Genomic DNA, 15,464 nt, shown 5'->3' with positions numbered 1-15,464 from the left:
TGCATGTTTTTGCCATAGGGAAAATCTATCCAGACCCTAAGGGTGGTTGTTTTAGGTTGTGGAGTGACACTTACACTCAGGGTATTAAGCGAGGCAATGACCTTATAGGGTTTATGAAGGGTCTAGTCATTTGGGAGCACAAATTGCGTGCCAAGTTTGCGATCGGGTAGGGTGTCAAGTGTAGCAAAGATTTTCAATAGCGAGTCATGGTCGACTTTGTCACTATTGACAGAAGCAACCATACATGGCACCTACGCGTCATTAAGGGCTTGATGATAAGCATCACAAACAAAGAGCTCGTTGCTCTTGGCGATGGTTATAGAGTCTTCAACAAAGGGAGTATTGCCCATGGGATGTGAGTGCCAGGTATATAAATTGACTTTGAGCATTTGAGACCCTTTGCGGAGGTAGACATGATGTGTGTCCCAGTCATGGATCAGTTGTGTTTGTCGCATGAAGGGTCCACCCAAGATGTTGTCATATGCGGTATTACAAAAGTCCATGACTACAAATGTGAGGTGGAATGTCATGTCATAGACTTTTACCTTGAGGTCATGCACTATGCCTAGGGGTCGTGCAGATTTCCCGTCCGCGAGCTTGATGACCAATGTGCTATGATCAAGGTGTGGTTGGCCCCAATTTTCCCAGCATGTTTGTGTGAGGATGCTTACGCCAGAGCACCTCTATCCAGGATGCCTTTAACCACATGTCCACCATTATATGAAATGGGCAAGGCTACATTTGTGACATCACCTTTGAAGTAGTGGCCCAATGCATTGACTCAAATTGTTGGCGCACCTTTGGGTTGTGGTTTGTGGATTATGGTGATGAAGTAAGTCTAGATGATGGGGCTCAGATGAATCTGAGTGAGCTCCCTCCTCCATAGAGGCCTGTAGTTTTCTTTCCATCCAATCCCAAAGATCATTCCATAAATTTGGACTACCTTTTAACAAGGTGCGCACTTAGGCACTGGTTCAAAATGGGTGACAGTTCAACTTGAGCATGGTATTACTCTAACAGTGCTTGGGCTGCCTCCTCCTAAAGACGTTGCTTCTCAAGGATGGCATTGGGATATGTGGCTAGCCGTTTTTTTCGTTTTGTGAGTTTTTGGGGGGCTGCATGGGGGAGTGGTAGTTTGGCACGATCATCGCTCTCCCGGAGGGGGATGATGTGGTCTTGGTGGAGCTAGTGCGGATGCTAACCTAATCGTCCCCTAGGCCAATGTGTTTAGAGCATTTTTTCTTTTGGGATGTGGCCTTATTTAGCTTGGTCTGCAACCGTGTGACAAAATGCAATGGGACTGTGGATATCTTCCCATGTTGAACGCTCAACATGTTGAGGGAGGGCATGCCTTCAAATGTGGAGTGAGAAACCAATTACAAAGGGAAATATTTAAAGTAATGGCCGATTCCACAACCATGACATTGTAGTGTCACTGGCAACCATTTATTTTGAGGGCATTCAGTCACTCTATGGGGTCCTTGGCAAAGGAAACACAGAAGAGGTGGTTTCCTTGTTTGCGAGTGCACCTATAGTGTGCATAAGTGGTTTAGGGTCCATGTGAGAGACTAGCAAAGGGAGATGATGTGTTAGGGGTGCCTTAGGGGGATGGCGGAGCACATGGGCTCCACATGTTTACAATGGACCTGGTTGGAATCTTTCCATGAGCAATAGGGTTTGCTTGGAGAGGCAATGGTTGGAATGGAAAGATTGGTACCTGAGAAGGTCGTGGTGGCACTATGTGTGAGTAGTTAGTTTGGGGTGGTACCACCGGTAAGGCTTGGGGCCCAGGAGGAGAGGAAGGTAATGTTACAAATGAGCTTTGAGTTGTCATTGGCGCGGTGGCCAATTGCATGGAATAGCTTTCTCGCATGTTGTCATCGAGAAAGATGGCCCATTTGCAAGCCTGATCAAAGGTTGAGGGGTCCTTGACCAACATGTGGTCGTGTAGCCTTGTGCAAACCCAAGAGGAAACGGTCTATTAAGTACTTGTCACTCAATTTTTCCCTCGCTTTGTAACGTGAATCAAGGTACATAATGTGTGCGATGTAGTCGCATAATGTTTCCTTGGTTTTTGTTCCAATTGGAACAGTTGGATGATAGGGCTCCATTTGGGCTCATAGGGTACAAAGCTAAGTATGAAGGCCTCTCTCGCTGCTTTGAAAACACCTTTGTGCCAAGGGTCTAAGGATTGGAACCATTGCATGGCCTTGCCTTCAAGGCTGAGTCCAAGGAGATGGACTTTGGTTGCATTGTCAAAAATTTCAAATACTTGACAGATTTGGTTAAAGACCTCTATGTAGAATATGGGGTCTTCAACGCTATGGAATTTCGGTAGAAGTTTGAAAATTTTTGCCCACATGGGTTGTGTATGTGATGTTTATGGGTGCAAGTGGTGTGACACTCCACTTCCTAGAGCTTTTTGCTATAAGCTCGGAATGTCAAGTTGTGGCACAAGGGGAGGTGGTGTAAGGGTGGGGGGTGGGAATAGATCCATGGATAGAGAAGAAGTTATGTGAGTGTGCTCAGGGCATCTATCCACGTCAGGGTGCATGTATGGAGGGGCCCAACTAAATGAGGGCTCTTCAAAAATCGTTTCGCCCTCATGGAAAAACATGTGTGGCATGGAGACCACATGTGAATGTTCAATTGGGGCCGGGGTGCCGCCGAATGGAATGGGGGACATTGGGGTCATGAAACCATGGCCGAAAGGCATCCATGGTGTGTGGGGAAGCTTAGAAAAGCTTCAACGGTGCACGCATGGTCCTGAAATAGGAGTTTTGGCTCTCTTTTGCCTCGTACGTGAATGCACCCTTAAGGTTAAAAATGGTCTTTTGCGGTGTTTTATGTGTGTAAAAATGACCCTAGTGAGTCGGGGAGGTAGACCATGAGCACCTCTAAAGATTTGGAAATTTTGATTTTTTTTTCAGGAATGGTACATCCGTACGCTTAGGTTGGTACAAGCGCTTAGGAAGGTATGGCTGTGGAAAATATTTTTTTTATATATGAATGGATGAGATATGATGTGGATAGATGAGATGTGATATGATGTGGACTTGGGTAGATGTGGACTTGGGAAGATGTGAATGGATGTGAAGTAATGTAAATAGATGTGAACGTGATGTGATGATATGTGGATGTGATGTGGATCTGAATGAATGTAGATGGATGTGATGTGATATGAATGGATGAGATGCAATCTGGATATGTTGTGATGTGATGTGATCGGGATAGATGTGGATAGATGTGATGAGATGTAATATGATGTGATTGGATGAGAATGGATGAAGGACGATGGGAATACATATGACTGGATGTGGAATAAGTAATGTGAATTGATGAAAAAAAGTGGAATAACAAGAAATGATGTGGAACAATGTGGAAAGATGAGAGTTCGTTAGAAACTATATTTATGAAACCTGTTTTTAAATGACTGTTTTATGTCAAGAATGCTGGGGAAGCATTTTGACCATCTTGTGAATGAGATTGTGGAGACCTAAGTGATAAAGTTGCAATAGCTGACGAAGAGTCAATGGAGGACGTCTTGCGTAGCAAGGTCGGCCGAGATCTTGACCAGCCTCGATTCGATTTAAATGGTGAGCTTCCAGTACGGTGGATGAGGGACCAAGGAAACGGCCTATGAATGAAGCGCTAGGTAACCCGCGAAGGAGCCTAGAGGGTGCTGACCATACGGTGCTCGGGCTCTGGGTTGCCAAAGATACCCATGCGTGCGTCGGGGAAGAAAATGGAATAAGGAGTTAGAGTTGTTTTCTGAATTCGGGCATGGATCTGGTTGATTGGCCTTGCTGGTCCTCAACAGATGAGTCCATGGCTCTTTTATATGGATTTGTTGGTGGTTGATCTTGCTGATCTTCAACGGAGGGTCCATCTGGGTTTTCTTATGTGATTATATTTCTCGGTACTATGAGCTATGAACTATTGAAAAGGCCCTTGAGTGAACAGGTGATGAGCGTTCTGGTTACCAACGATGCCATACGTACACCGATGAAGGAATGATTTGCAAATTGGAACTCAAGCTAGATATTTTGGAGGATTATGATCAGTGATACTATGGTTTCATTAAAAGATTGTTTTAAAGACAACTGAATCTGTGAAATAGGCAATTTCATATTAGGTGTGTAAGTGATGTGACTATCTTGAAGTTTGCTTGAAGCGCCGGCTAGGGGGCCTGGGAACTCTTTTCCCTGGTACTCCAGGCAAAACATAACCAAACTCCTAAATGGATCCTATCACTACAGTGGTTGGGCACTAACCCATGGGATTGGATGGGATTAGGTTAGACTGATGGATCCCTAAAATGAGACTCAATTCTGTTAAGTTACGATAGTTGAAGTAAATCCTGGATAACCCTTGTTCTATGGAAAAGAATCAACGGTTGTGCCTCTTGATGAGGAAAAAAGCATTGGACTCTATGATCCAAGTGCAAGTCTCTTCCTTGATCTGACCATGTAATTTACGGGTTCGATCAGATCAGTTTGGTTAGTTAAGGCTTTTGACTACGTTAGAATAAAATCATCCTGGAGGAATCGCCCGTGCTTTCTGGGTGAGGGAAGTTTTTCTGGGTTCGGTTTTGGAAGAACCGAGGGATTAGTCTCTTGTCCGGATATCCGTGGGGGCGAGGCCCCGAGTGAGAGGCTCTGCCCTACGCAAGAAGTGTTACTTCCGCTACTAGCACCCCTGAATTTGTTGCGCAGAGGTGGCAGGGATCTTTCAACGATTAGCAACTTGGCAAAATTTTCTCCTACAACAATCAATTGTTGTAGCTACATTGTAAACAACATCTAGTGTTGTCCTCTTTGAATTCCCTGTTATTCCCAACACTTTGGCCTGTCTCTTCACCATGTAGTATCTCCTCTTCTTAGTTGGAGCATCAACACATTCATCAATGAACCGGTCATCCATATCATTGGAATCCTCTTCAATGAGGAGCGCTAAACCATCCTCAAAAGGTCCGTTCCCAAAGCCATTAAGCTTAAGGAACAATTGAGATAGCTCTTAGAATAGAAGTTCATCCAGTCCAATGTATCTCCTTGGGCTATGTATAGGTTATGAGGGATTGAACTAGTTAATAATAAAAAATAAATATTTGATCCCAAGAACAGACAATCTTTTGGTCCGTCTTTATGGTGCTGAAATATTTCAAAGATTGATCTAAAATGTAGGTATTATTAAATCAGAATTAAGGAGCGATATATTCCAAAGATCATCTTCAATATAAGGTATGGACATTACGAATTCACATTACAAATTCACAATAATTCCCTTTGGTCTTACAAATGTTCCTACAAACTTTTAATAAAACTAATGTAAGAGATGTTTAAGGAGTATTTGGATGACTTTGTTCTTGTGTTCTTTGATGACATTCTATTAAGCATGTTTGTCAAGTTTTGGAGAAAGCATAGACTCTTTGCTAAAAAGAGTACATAAACTTTCTTTTTATTGATTGCACATTGAATATTTAGGATTCATTGTTTCAAAGGATGGATTCTCAGCTAGTTTAGCCAAAGTAAAAGCTATCATTGGTTGGACATAGCCTAAGTCTATGAAAGAAGTTTGAGGATTTCTTGGTTTGACAGTAGGTTAGTACCGCACATATTTATTCCAAAGATACATCAAGATTTCCCTAATAGCACTTTTCAATAAAGATATACCTTTTAAATGGACTCCAACATGTCAAAGTTCCTTTGAGATACTCAAAACTACCTTGGTAACTAACCCAATGCTGAAATCGCTAGAATTTGGCAAAACCCTTCAAGGTTATTACCAATGTAAGTGGGTTTGCAATTGGGGGGATTTTTATTCAACATGGTTGACTTGTTATGTATGAGTCTCAAAAGTTGAAGCCTCATGAGAGAAATTACATAGCTCATGACCTTAAGCTTCTAGATGTTACTCATGTATTGAAATTATGGAGGCACTACTTTCTTGGCTAGAGATTGACTCTGGTGATGACAAATTATAAAAGTCTGAAATGGATATTTACTCAAAATTTTCTCAACATGCATCAAAGAAGATAGATGTAGACTTTAGAAGGGATTGGCTTTGAGATAAAATGCAGGCCTAGGAAGGAGAATGTAGTTGCTGACAATCTTAGTCAAAAGGTTTCTTTGTTGACAATAACTATAATCTCCCAACCCTTTTCTTGCTGCGATGAAAGAGGAGATTAGGATAGATGAGTTCTTTGTCCCAATTATAGCTTTGTTAAAGTAGGAGAGCAAGACTCTGCAAGAGTTACAGAGAGTTCAAGAAAACAAGGTTGAAGACGATTGTTTGTATTTTAACCAATCACGTGTGTGTCCCTCAAAGGGGTGATTTCAGAAGGATCCTAGTCAAAGCTCATGATAACCTTATTGTTAGACATCCTGGATATGTAAAGATATTCATGGCAGTCAAGAGGGGCTACTTCTTTTAGCCTGGATTGAAAAGGGATATATTAAATCATGTATGAAAATGTCAAAAGATTAAAGATGAAAGAGTAAAAATGTCTGGAAAGTTGCATCCCCTCGACATTCCATAGATAACATGGGAATGCATAAGTATGGACTTTATTACTAGTCTATCATCAGTAAGTGCAAGCCATGATTCTATATTTGTAGTGGTTGATAGGCTGACTAAAGTTACATCTGATTCCAATGAAGAAGAACTTTATAGCATTGGATATAGCCAAGGTATATTTGCATGAAATATTTTGACTACACGGATTGCCCCACATAATCAATCAAGATGCCAAATTTGCCTCTAGATTTTGGACATCCTTTTCAAAGGCAGTTGGAACTTCCCTTGATTTAAGCATAGCTTATCAAGCCATTGTTGAGGGCACTCTTAGAGTCTTTTGTGGTCATGAGACAAAGAGATGGTTGAACTATATTCATTTGGTGGAATTTTCCTATAATGCTTCTCACCATTGAAGTATTGCTATGAGCCCCTTTAAGGCATTGTAATGGAAGCACAAAGTAAAGCCTCAATCACCACCAAAACTATAGCTTCAAGAATATAATATAATCACCATAGCTATAGCTTTGAGAATATAATAGAACTAGCACAAAATGACACTATGCTATTTTGAGGACATATAGCACCATCACCACTATAATAGCTATTTTGACGATATAAACACAAACCACATTGTAAGGAATCCCAATCCCAAGCCAAATAGGTCCTAAACCATCATCTCTTACACCACCCAATCACCTATATAGTACTCCACTTATAGTGCTGCTACATTAGCCCACTCAATACCAATGTGGTTCACATTCTAGTATTGATGCTAACATTGGTACCCCACACCATAGTACAAATCATTAATTATATTTATATTAGTAGCTTTATTCTCGAGATTGGTTGTACCAAGCATTGGACCAAGTCTTTAGGACATCTATCATCAGTAACCACAATAGGGTTACCTTATTGGCTATGCCACGTCACATAAATAGATTTATATCCCAATCAAACTGATCCAAGCCACAAACATTTGTATGAGTTGCATAGGCCGCCATAGACTATGGTTCAAAGTTCCAAGGGGATCCTAAATATGAAGGAATATGTGGAATGGCTAGCCCATGTGGAGGCCAAAAGTAGGCACCTAGAAGAAGGTGGGAAAGAAGCCAAGTGGGTGCTCACTTTAAAGGAGCTAGTGTTCAAATCTAGAAAATATTAGGGAGAACTTAATCAAGCTTATGGATAATGGAGATATAAAGCCTATAAAAAGGCACTCTATATAATGGATTATTATATGAGATTTTATGCTAAACCTCTTGCCTTATCATTATGGGTATAAGATCATTAACGTGCTATCCTTTTTATGGTTGCTAGCATGTACCAAATAGCAGATGTTGCTACCATATAAAAAAGAATATATGAGGTATGTACATTGTAATGCAAATATATATTCTTTTCTTTGATATTACAAATGGTAATCATGCATTTGACACATATTTAGTACTCATGCAAAGGAGTGCTACAATTTAGGATTTGACTGCTTGTACTCATGCAAAGGTGTGCTAAAATTTAGGATGTGACATGCATTCATTATTCGAATTTGAAATTAGTCTAAAGCAGCTTTTTGGCTGGTATTTGAGAATAGTTGTGGAGTCATAAAGACAGTGGGGGCCACAAGAAAGAAGAGGGGAGTGGTAGAGACAATGGTGGGGGGGGCCAATCCCAAGCCGAAGCAGCGTCAGCATGCAGGTTCTATTAAGGGAAAGAAGGCAGAGTATACTACCTCAAAGTACTCGCCCCAAGGAGTGCACAAGTTTGGAGTCTGCCTCTTTGACAACAACACCAAAGAGAGAAATAGGTGCAAGACCTCAGGCAAAGAAGCTCCCACTCAGACCCCTCCACCATGATGAAAAAGGGTGAAGTTGATCGACAACAAGAGCTCTCCATAGGAATCAAGCTGACACCCACAATCATTCAAGAGGTCTCCTTCAGGGAAGGGAAGGAGATCTTCGAGAGGCTTTGGTAAGATCTCTCTCTCTCTCTCTCTCTCTCTCTCTCTCTCTCTATGTATTCTCTCCTCTTCGTCCCTCTCTCTTCATCTCTTTTGCTAATTTCTTCTGTTGCATGTATGTAGGCAAAGTTCAATAGAGAATATGGCCTTGCCATGGAAGGTTCCAATCCTAAACTATTGAGGTGGGATAAATTGACTGACTCTAAGTGGCTCATCATTTTTAGACATGCCAAGGATTATAATTAGTTTCACATCAAATGTAGCAGTGTCTATAGTGATGCCTACGAGTAGCTAATGTTGTTTCATCACAAAGTCTACTAGAAGTGCCCACCCACAAACATGGAGATCACTGTAACATTTGCAAAGGGATATGTGAAGGAGTTTAGCCTTGCAGGCTATTGTAGAGAGTGGGTCGGCATGTCTTTCAACTGGGAAGAGTTTGCTATGTAGTATTTGCAAGAAAACCAAGAAAAGGGGTACTATGATAGCCATGCCAAGAAATGGAGGATGATGCGTAATGAGGACTTGCCAAAACCAAAAGAGGAGTTGTTTTAGGACTTGGGTGATGAGGAGTCTATACCATTTTGATGGCATGGATACCACCCCAGCAAAAGATTGCGAAAGCCACACCCCTCTCTCATCAAAAACCTCATGAGCTATTCAAGAAGAAGGGAGTAGGCCTTGGTCACTCCACAATGCCCTACCCATCATTTGTAGACCCTAACGACCTAGAGAGAATGAAGGTAATTGTCCTTCATGTGAAGGGGCTCTTGAGCAAGAGGACCTAAGAAGTGTGCAACAGGAGTTCGAGAGTGTAAAGATAGTAAAGGCCAGTAGTAGTGAGGGTAAGCCCAACTCTCTAGTATAGGACATAGAACTAGAGACTCTAAGAAAGAGGCTGAAAGAAGCATAGGAGGAATTACTATCACTACTAAAGAACATCAATGTTGTGTTAAAGAGGCAATTGGAGCTCGAGGTAGTTTTGATAACATGAAATCCACTCTTGAAACACTTGGGACTTTTGAGACAGAAGATCTGCACACCTGGACAAGGACATCAATGTTACCACGCTTCAAGTTACTACTAGTTAGAATAATAACAGCACCTTATCTTTAGTATAGGCACAACTAATGTTGTTTTCTCCTTTTGTTTTGTAGATTGAAGTGGAGGTGAAGGAAAGTGAAGTTCAGGCACATGAATGTAAGTTGTAACTAGTGTTATAGATGCAAAGCAAGATCCAATCATCAAACCCAGGTATTGCCACCTCCTTGTATTATTTGGCTATGGACACAACTGCACCATCTATAGAAGAACACATAGTGTAGAAAGAATTCATGGGCAACATCAGAGCAGAAGGGTTGTGCCTCGGTGAATGTGTTGGTTGTGGCTTGTCACTTGAGGTTGATCAGCTTGTTGCCATGGTCATGTTGCCTTGTAGGCACATGTATCACTTTCTATACTTTGTAACTGCATGCTTGCTAGGGGTTGGATGCATGGCTACAAGATGCAGGCAAACGATGCCCTCTAATTAGTTGTTTAAGGTTCTGGACAAAGGGTTCCAATCTCACCAAACTATGGTAAGTGTTTGCTAATTGTATGTTTCCAGTAGCACTCTGCTAGCTAGTGCTCCCACATGGTATCTAGCACTCTCTAATTTGAATATTAAGACTCTCTAGTATGCTAACTAGACATCTAGTATGTTAACTAGTACTGTAGTATGCTAGCTAGAACTGTTACCACTATAGTATGTTAACTTGCTTTTTTGTTTTTTTCTTCTATGCTTACTAGCTCTCTATTATGCCATCGATTTTGCTAATTAGCACCCCAAAATTCATAGCTGCATTATGCAAACTAGATTTGTGGTTCTTTGCCAACTAGAAGTTGGGTATGCTAACTAGCTTTATGCAAACTAGATTTGTGGTTCTTTGCTGACTAGAAGTTGGGTATGCTAACTAGTACTGTAGTATGCTAGCTAGAACTCTTACCAATATTGTATGCTAACTAGCTTTATTGTTTTATTTCTTCTATGCTAATTACCTACCGAGAATGCTAACTGGCACTCCATTATGTATAGCTACATTATGCTAACTAGTGTTGTAGTTTCTTTTTTTAATGCTAACTAGCATTGTAGTATGCTAGCTAGAACTTTTACCAATATAGTATGCTAAGTAGCTTTATTGTTTTATTTCTTCTAGGCTAACTAGCTCTAGATTATTCTAACTACCTATGAAGTATGCTAATAAGCACCCCATTATGCATACTTGTATTGTGCTAACTAGCATTGTAGTTTCGTTTTTCATGCTAACTAGATGTCTGGTATGCTAACTAGCACTATAGTATGCTAGCTAGAGCTCTTACCAATATAGTATGCTAACTAGCTTTATTGTTTTGGGAACCTACACATCGTGGTATCTTAATTCCCTAAATGTATACAATGAGCATAATAAAGCATTTATTTAGGTTGTAGATAATACGAGAACTCGAGCTCAGTGCTCATATGATTCTATCTACATATCAAACATCATATTAGCTCTCTTCTTGGATAGCACATTACTACCCACAACGTCTCTCTTGCCTCTTAATAGAGTTTTAGCTTTAGCTTTTCTATTATGGCCGCATGCTTAGTTCCTCAATGGTTTACTTGTTTTTCTTATACTCTAGTATGGCCACATGCTTAGTTCCTTGAGCGATGGTTTACTTATTTTTCTTATATTATAGAGTCTTGATCATGGCTAGAGAGTAGAGAGAGAGAGAGTTGCACACTTAAACCAAGTAGCTCTATTGGATATGCATGGTTGTGTTACAATAGCCCTCACCTCTCACTTTACATGTATGCACCCATGTGGCATGATCCTTTCCACTCTTTGAGTCAACTCACACACACTAAGTAATATCTAGTAGTTTAGGAGTGCTTTCTCACACACGTGCAAACCGAGCTTGCATGTCTCAACACCCCCTCTTAAGCGAGGTGTTCTCACTCACCCATCACCCATGCAATTTAGCATTTCCCCATGTGCAATGCATCTCTCAACTCTCCCCCTCAATGATACATTGGAGTTTCATTATGTGGCTAGACGCATCTAGACCTGCTCACATGTGACAACGTGTGTGTGTCATATCTACCCACCATAGACATGAAGTTTGTTCTTCCCCGGATGAATCCACCCTCGTCCTCTTTGAACCACCGTAATGTTCGGGAAAGGCACCAACCCATGCACACCACCACTTGTGAGAGCCGACGACTCTCACAACCATCTCAAAATCCATCGAGAATCACACATGTATCACTTTTGAGCTTCTAGGTGAGCTCATGAAGAGAACCCTCATACCATGATAAGTGAATCAAAACATTCCTTGCTTCGAGCACACATGCTTGGGTATGGTTACTCATCAGTATACGGCTGAATATTTTTTACAACTTCTTTTGGGCCGTAGCCGGGTAGGGACCATATGAACAGTGATTGTTCGAGTTTACATTTTTGTGTGTGAATATGTTTCAAGACTTCACCACAGTTTTCAACTATTCTTTTAAAGCATGTGAAAGAGGGCTTAATATATAAGGAAGGTGTGTGTGAATGCCTTCATAGCAATATTTTTTTTTCTTTGTCTTTTACAGTAGTTGTACTCGTCTTCTCCTCCGTGCTTGCTGCAACCGCGCTTCTACCATAGCCATAGCTTGACTATAATATTGTGCAGCTACAATGCTCCTTGCTCCTTTCATGGTGCCTTGCACCTTTTTTACAATTGCCATAGCTCCTGCTTGCATACTTGACAAGCTCCCCATGATGATGTGCTGCTGCAACTCCCATGGCCACCTCAACCACCACGTTATCTCTATTGCCTTATAGCTTCCATTGGCTGGCTTTGCTTTCTCTATTGCCTAACCTTGCTCAAAGTAAAACTTGATTCTACATTAATTTTCATGCTACATTCATAGTTGATGCTCAACCATCTGCTATGTTAATCTTTCTCTCTCTTGTGTGCTCTACACAAGCATCCATTTTTGGCTGTCTTGGCTACAACAATTTGACTATCATACAACTTTCTATTAATGTTTCTGCAACCATCATTATGGCTCATACTATGATGATGAGCATGTCATCATTGTTGCTTCATCTTCAGTCTTCTGTGCCATATTCTTCTAATGGCTTTGTGAGCTCTCCATTGAGCTTCACATGCAGCTCCTCATTGCTACGCCTCTTCATGAAGGGTTTGGCAGTGCTGGGTCTAAACCTCTAATTGCTTCAATAGTAGCCACCATTTGACTACTTCAAGATCCAGATTGAGCTTAGATGTGCATGCTTCCTCATCATCCATGCATTGTTTTCAAGGGTGCTTCTTTGGAAGGTTTCTCCGAGAAACCCAAGGTGAAATCTCCATTTTCAGCTCCATAAACATCTCTCTCTCAAATGCAAGGCGCTAATCATAATGACTATGCATAAAATTTAACTCTCCTTTTCCACTCTTTGAGTCAACTCACATGCACTAAGTAATATCTAGCACTTTAGGAGTGCTTTCTCACACACGTGCAAACCGAGCTTATATCTCTCAACAATGATGACTCAAGATCTAAGAAGACCCATTAATGGAGATTTTGTATCATCATTTGGCTAGGGTTCCTCTAACATGTTATCTATTCTATGGTCATTTTACAATATATGTCTGGAGAAGTTAGTCTCAATAAGAGTAGATAATAATGCATCTTTGGGTGTCATACTCCTTTACGGAAACACGATAATAATTAATCATCATTAGCTAACCTCTCCCAAAGACACTGAGAGTTTTTATGTTGTTTTAGTCGATAGACACAATCATTGACTCATGCACGTATTGCTTATGTTATGGAGTTGTGACACTAGGCTCCACTTATCAACCACTTTGTGTAAAACTTGGCATGACCGCGTTTTTAAATTGTGTTGGCTTCAAGGCCTATATAATTGGTAAGCCTTCCCATCTAACATTAGGGAAAAAGAATAAATATTTGTTAGATTATCTATGGGCCCACATGTCTCATAGGTAGCATTAAATATTCTTCTTTATTGAATCGACAAGTCTCCATCATCCGTAAATATTTCTCTATGGCCCCACATGTCTCATAGGTGGCCTTAAGTGTTTCTCTATGTTAAATCAGCGAGTCTTCATCACCTGTAAATATTTATATCAGTTTCACAATATGATGTGACTTCATCTGTATTGGCCTTGGTGCAGGAGATGTTCCCAATTCCCTTGCTACCCCCCTTCCTATTCAATAGCCATTCTTCATAGATTAACTAGGGTAGCTATGGCCATTAGTAGTCGAAGACCAATAGCCATTAGTAATCGAAGACCAATAGCCATTCTTCAATAGATCAACTCGGGTAGCTATGGCCATTAGCACGTTGAAGACCAATTATTTTGGGTCATTGACCGAGTCTTATCATATTAAACATCCCCTTCCTTATCCTCTGCCTCTTTCTAGATCAAGCATATATGGAGGTGTAGTCCCTAATTGGGCATAATAGGGGTCTTCTAATTATTCTTATACTTCCTCAATGGGAATTCTCACATGGTTTTGTGATAGCATTGTTTGCATGCATATAAGGGACTATGGGTCTGGTTATTGATGTGTTCCTTTGTGTTGTATAATTAATCTATAAGCCCTTTTATAATGTTAGGATTAGGCTCTACAGTGTCAAGTTTCCATCGCTATCTCCCAACATTGCCTAGAGAATTCTAAAATTAGATCTAAATACGCTCCTCTAAGGCTTGGGTGAGATCTTGGGATTCATCTTCTTGAATGATAATAAAAAACTTAGTTGATTCTAGATTTTATAGTCTCTCATTTGCTTCTCTAAATACGCTCCTCTAAGGCTTGGGTGAGATCTTGGGATTCATCTTCTTGAATGATAATCAAGAAGATGAATTCTAAAATTAGATCTAAATACGCTCCTCTTAAGGCTTGGGTGAGATCTTGGGATTCATCTTCTTGAATGATAATCAAAAACTTAATTGATTCTAGATTTTATAGTCTCTCATTGCTTCTTCACTCAACATTAGATCTCTTCACACATCTAAGACTTGCTTTCTCTGAGTTATCATTTGTATTCACAATTGGGCTACTTTGATTTCTTTGTCAAGTTTCATTTCCTCTACATTAGGAAAGAATATTTTTCTCTAGTCCTAAGAGCACTTGCATTATATCTCTTAACATGGGGAGTGAAATGTGGTTGTTTAGAGGTACTAGAGTAAGAGGTTATCCTTACACAAATACTATTGAGGGTAGTGTTGTTTGAATAACTATCCTTCCCTTAACACTTCTTAATCACATTCTCATTACCAACAATGAGCATATTTAGGAGATTCTTGTTCAGTCTATGGTTGTATGCCAAGTAGTCATTTGGCATAGTCCCTAATTCTATTGGATCTTATGGGAAAAGATATAATCCACTCCAAGAAAACACACTCTATTGGTGCTTAATAATGAGTGACCAGATCCACGATACTTGACTACCGATTCTTAACTAACAAGAGGATCCCCCCTATCTTGCTAATGCAATAATGGTGCAGATTGTTGTTAATCTAGCTATAGGAGTAAAAGTATCCAAAAATTCAAAAGTCTCCACCATAAAGTCAAGACCTTGAACTTGTGTGTAAAAGCATGTGAGGTAGCTTGGATTTAGAAGATACTCACACATATTGCGGATCCCATGGATAAGATAATTGTCTTATTGTGACAAAATGAGCAACACACAATTAGCAAAGTAACCTAGTGTATTATGCTAAGATGAAGCACATAGAGGTGAATTATCACTTTGGGAGAGATAAGGTTCTAGCAAAGTGATGTGGATTTGATGTATGTCAACACAAAGGAGGATTAGCCAGCTAACATCTTCACAAAGGAGGATTAGCCAGCTAACATCTTCACAAAGGCATTGGATATAGATAATCTCTGCAAGTTCAAGAGCTTACCTGGAGTGCAGGGTATGGAGTTAAGCTTGAGGAGGAGTGTTGAGAT

This window comes from Cibotium barometz, chromosome 29, assembly GCF_041138505.1.
Source record: "Cibotium barometz isolate CiBa-2024 chromosome 29, ASM4113850v1, whole genome shotgun sequence".
Lineage (NCBI taxonomy): Eukaryota > Viridiplantae > Streptophyta > Polypodiopsida > Cyatheales > Cibotiaceae > Cibotium > Cibotium barometz.
Note: the sequence above shows the minus strand (reverse complement) of the source record.